Source organism: Coregonus clupeaformis, chromosome 10 (genome assembly GCF_020615455.1).
Source record: "Coregonus clupeaformis isolate EN_2021a chromosome 10, ASM2061545v1, whole genome shotgun sequence".
Lineage (NCBI taxonomy): Eukaryota > Metazoa > Chordata > Actinopteri > Salmoniformes > Salmonidae > Coregonus > Coregonus clupeaformis.
The window spans coordinates 19737029-19742704 of NC_059201.1; positions in this window are offsets into that span (position 1 = coordinate 19737029).

Consider the following 5676-nt stretch of genomic DNA (forward strand, 5'->3'; position numbering starts at 1 on the left):
GGGTTTTTCCTTTTGCTTGCCTCTTGGGCCCCCATGAGTGTCGTTCAGAACCCCTCCTAAAACCCCGCCTGTTTCGTTTTGGTTGTTGTCAGTGACTCTGTGTTAGTTCCCCCTTCTGTTTGAGCAAAATTATTTGGTTTTCTTGCTGGGGAACGTAACAGCATACTGTAAAAGTGAACTTCCAATCAGATATCAGACCTACAGGATGTAAAGACAACATCACCTCTGCTTTTCCATTTATGTTCTGAGGTTGGACTTTAGCATGTTAGCACATAGGGCGCACCGATTGGTGTCACCTCGTTAGTCAGTATGTGTTACAGATAATGCAGCATTCCTAAGACAACACAGAGGAATCCTTGCATACAGTTAATGAGAGTCACTTTGGGGGCTGAGAGAGGGAGGTGTGTACATTCCAATGATTACATCAGGGATCTTTGATGTGGGCATTCCAGCCCATCAGAGCAAAACATTTGTATTACGGTAAAGTGTGTGTGTGTGTGTGATTGTACAGTGTTTGTGTGTGAATGGGTATGTTTTTGTGTGTGTGCATGCGTGGGTGTGTGTTTGCATCACAGGAGGTTGGTGGTACCTTAACTGGGGAGGATGGGCTAATGGTAAAGGCTGGAGAGGAATTGGTGGAATGGTTTCAAACATGTTTTCCATGTGTTTGATGCCATTCCATTCGCTCCGTTCTGGACATTTATGAGCCGTCATCCCCTCAGCAGCCTCCTGTGGTTTGCATGTATGCAACTGCGTGTGTGTTTGCTGTCATGCTACTTCATGCCACAGCTGTCGGAGGCACAGAGCAGAATGGCCTCTAAATAATGGAGTTGTCTGCTGCTGCCATGGCTATATAACCCCAAAACACACACAGTACAAACAGTACAGCCCAGCCAGGTGCACAGAATGGCAATCACGGCTCAGTTCAACCCATACAAAGGCAGAAACTAGCAAGGAGCTGGAGACATATTTCACAACTTTTAACACCTACATCAGCAAAGCAATACATTGTAGGGCAGTCACACTGAACCATCACAACACTTGAACACTTTGATGTATGTCATGTAGATGCCAGTTACCCCCTTGGCATTTTTCCTATTTTGTTGCCTTACAACCTGGAATTAAAATGGATTTTTTGGGGGTTTGTATTATTTGATTTACACAACATGCCTACCACTTTGAAGATGCAAAATATGTTTTATTGTGAAACAATCAAGAAATAAGACAAAAAAAACAGAACTTGAGCGTGCATAACTACTCACCCCCCCCAAAGTCAATACTTTGTAGAGCCACCTTTTGCAGCAATTACAGCTGCAAGTCTCTTGGGGTATGTCTCTATAAGCTTGGCACATCTAGCCACTGGGATTTTTGCCCATTCTTTAAGGCAAAACTGCTCCAGCTCCTTCAAGTTGGATGGGTTCCGCTGGTGTACAGCAATCTTTAAGTCATACCACAGATTCTCAATTGGATCGAGGTCTGGGCTTTGACTAGGCCATTCCAATACATTTAAATGGTTCCCCTTAAACCCCTCGAGTGTTGCTTTAGAAGTATGCTTAGGGTCATTGTCCTGCTGGAAGGTGAACCTCCGTCCCAGTCTCTCAAATCTCTTTAAGACTGAAACAGGTTTCCCTCAAGAATGTCCCTGTATTTAGCGCCATCCATCATTCCTTCAATTCTGACCAGTTTCCCAGTCCCTGCCGATGAAAAACATCCCCACAGCATGATGCTGCCACCACCATGCTTCACTGTGGGGATGGTGTTCTCAGGGTGATGAGAGGTGTTGGGTTTGCGTCAGACAGAGTTTTCCTTGATGGCCAAAAAGCTCAATTTGTCTCATCTGACCAGAGTACCTTCTTCCATATGTTTGGGGAGTCTCCCACATGGCTTTTGGCGAACACAAAGTTTTTTCTTATTTTTTTCTTTAAGCAATGGCTTTTTTCGGGCCACTCTTCTGTAAAGCCCAGCTCTGTGGAGTGTACAGCTTAAAGTGGTCCTATGGACAGATACTCCAATCTCCTCAGTGGAGCTTTGCAGCTCCTTCAGGGTTATCTTTGGTCTCTTTGTTGCCTCTCTGATTAATGCCCTCCTTGCCTGTTCCGTGAGTTTTGGTGGGCGGCCCTCTCTTGGCAGGTTTGTTGTGGTGCCATATTCTTTCAATTTTTTAATAATGGATTAATTGTGCTCTGTGGGATGTTCAAAGTTTCTGATATTTTTTTATAACCCAACCCTGATCTGTACTTCTCCACAACTTTGTCCCTGACCTGTTTGGAGAGCTCTTTGGTCTTCATGGTGCCGCTTGCTTGGTGGTGCCCCTTGCTTAGTGGTGTTGCAGACTCTGGGGCTTTTCAGAACAGGTGTGCATATATACTGAGATCATGTGACAGATCATGTGACACTTAGATTGCACACAGGTGGACTTTATTTAACTAATTATGTGACTTCTGAAGGTAACTGGTTGCACCAAATCTTATTGATTTTTTTTTAAACAAGTACATTTTTTTCATTTCACTTCACCAATTTGGATTATTTTGTGTATGTCCATTACATGAAATCCAAATAAAAATCTATTTAAATTACAGGTTGTAATGCAACAAAATAGGAAAAACGCCAAGGGGAATGAATACTTTTGCAAGGCACTGTAAGTACTGTAGCAGGGTGATATTTGGTTAATGAGGGGGTTTAAGTGTTTGTGAACGAACAGTAGGAAGTAGGTTCCATGTAAGCTTTCAGTAGTTGTCAGCCTTGTCACTGAAACAAAAGGTAGCTGAAGGTTTTTCACACATTAATGGAACGCTGTAAATTAAAGTGACAGGGAAATTGAGCTACTGTACTGAAATTGCTAACAGACAAGGGACAGAGAAATAATAATATAATAATAATATGCCATTTAGCAGACGCTTTTATCCAAAGCAACTTACAGTCATGCGTGCATACATTTTTTGTGTATGGGTGGTCCCGGGGATCGAACCCACTACCTTGGCGTTACAAGCGCCGTGCTCTACCAGCTGAGCTACATCAAAGGTTCAGTGTTCTGATAAGGCAGGGGAAGAATTACTGTGTAATGAAAACTGAACACTGCATTTATTATATGAATGTAAATGAATGGCACCACTGAAGCAGATCTGTTGATGTCGATTTCATAATTAAACTTGAAGCCAATCGACATGGCTGCTGCAGGCTTGGTTTCCCCCCCCAGAAATTACGCCCAAGCTTCATCACAGTGCACATAAAAACCTCCCTCCCTCCCCATAGCTCAGACAGGAGATGATTGAGATGCTGTATTTGTTTGCAGCCCTCTTGGTCTCTATACCTCACATTTCTTTGACACTAATTTCCTGCTTGTGTGACTGTAAACCAGGGGTGTCAAACTCATTTTAGCTCAGGGGCCACATGGAGGAAAATCTATTCCCAAGTGGGCCGGACCGGAAAAATCATGGTATATATAACTTAAAAACAACAACTTCAGATTGTTTTCTTTGTTTTAATACGATCAACATACAACATAAAGCTGGAGCCTGAGGACAGTGTGTCCAAAATAGTACAAGCACAACATCACTATTAATCATAAAACACGTCAAGTTTATTTGAAAATTCTAAAGAAAAAGAACACACAAACACACAATGCCTCAGTGATTAACAGAACTGTTTCACAGATCACAGAACTATATCAGGGTGTCATTTCTCAGGCAGAAATGTAGTTAAAAATAATGAAATCCTGTTCCCCAAACAAGTGCAAGAACCACAGAGTCAAGAATAGGTTAAATATACAAATAAAATAAAAGCAATTAAAAGCAATAGCACATCAACATAAAAACATATAAACATAAAGCTGGAGCCTGAGGACAGTGTCCAAAAGCACAACATCACTATTAATCATAAAACACCTCAAGTTATTTGAAAGTTCTGAGGACAAAGAACACACAAACACACAATGCCTCAGTGATTCACAGAAGTATATCACAGATCACAGAACTATATCAGGGTGTCATTTCTCAGGCAGAAATGTAGATAAAAATAATGAAATCCTGTTCCCCAAACAAGTGCAAGAACCACAGAGTCAAGAATAGGTTAAATATACAAATAAAATCAATTAAAAACAATAGCACATCAACATAAAAACATAAACATAAATCTGAAAGCGTTGCTCAAACTCCCGTAACAGTCCCGTTATTTTATCTTTGAACCGCTTCATGTCTGCCACATGTTGGGTCGCGCACAAGTTGCGTCTCCCACAATGACAGCTTCAACTTGAAAGAACGTATGCTGTCATAATACTGCGTGACAACTTTGTTGCGCCCTTGCAGCTGTTTGTTCAAGTTATTCAGGTGCTCTGTAACATCCACCATAAATGGAAGGTCCTGCATCCATTCTGCGGAATGAAATTCTAACACTGGTTTGCCCTTTTCTTCCATGAACTGTTCAATTTCTTCTCGTAAATCAAAGAAACGCCTCAGCACAGCACCTCGGCTTAACCATCTTACCTCAGTGTGGTATGGCAGGCCATAGATGTGGTCTTTCTCTCTGAGAAGGCTGTCAAACTGACGGTGATTCAGGCTTCTGGATCGGATGAAATTAACAGTTTGGATGACCACCTTCATGACGTTATCCATCTTTAATGACTTGCAACACAAAGCCTCCTGGTGCAAAATACAGTGAAAAGTCAAAAAATCACGTCCTCCATTTGCAGATTGCACTTTCTCTCTGAACTTTGTCACAACGCCTGCTTTTTTCCCGATCATTGAGGGCGCACCATCTGTAGCCAGGCTGACAGCGCAGGACCAGTCCACTCCGACCCTGTCCAGTGCGCCGACGAGTGCGGTAAAAATATCAGCTGCTGTCGTTGTATCTGTCATCGGCACCAACTCCACGAACTCCTCGGTGACGGTCAATGTGTCATCAACTCCGCGGATGAAAATGGCCAGTTGTGCAACATCTGTAATGTCCGTGCTTTCATCAATTGCAACCGAAAACGCAATAAATGACTTTACTTTTTGCTTCAACTGGCTGTCCAAATCCACTGAAAGATCGGAAATCCTGTCTGCAACTGTGTTTCTTGTCAGGCTGATACAGTGGGGAAAAAAAGTATTTAGTCAGCCAGCAATTGTGCAAGTTCTCCCACTTAAAAAGATGAGAGAGGCCTGTAATTTTCATCATAGGTGCACGTCAACTATGACAGACAAAATGAGATTTTTTTTCTCCAGAAAATCACATTGTAGGATTTTTTATGAATTTATTTGCAAATTATGGTGGAAAATAAGTATTTGGTCAATAACAAAAGTTTCTCAATACTTTGTTATATACCCTTTGTTGGCAATGACACAGGTCAAACGTTTTCTGTAAGTTTTCACAAGGTTTTCACACACTGTTGCTGGTTTTTTTGGCCCATTCCTCCATGCAGATCTCCTCTAGATCAGTGATGTTTTGGGGCTGTCGCTGTACAACACAGACTTTCAACTCCCTCCAAAGATTTTCTATGGGGTTGAGATCTGGAGACTGGCTAGGCCACTCCAGGACCTTGAAATGCATCTTACGAAGCCACTCCTTCGTTGCCCGGGCGGTGTGTTTGGGATCATTGTCATGCTGAAAGACCCAGCCACGTTTCATCTTGCTACATTTGCACACACTGTATATATATTTTCTGTTGTATTTTCTGACTTTATGTTTTTTTTCTTTACC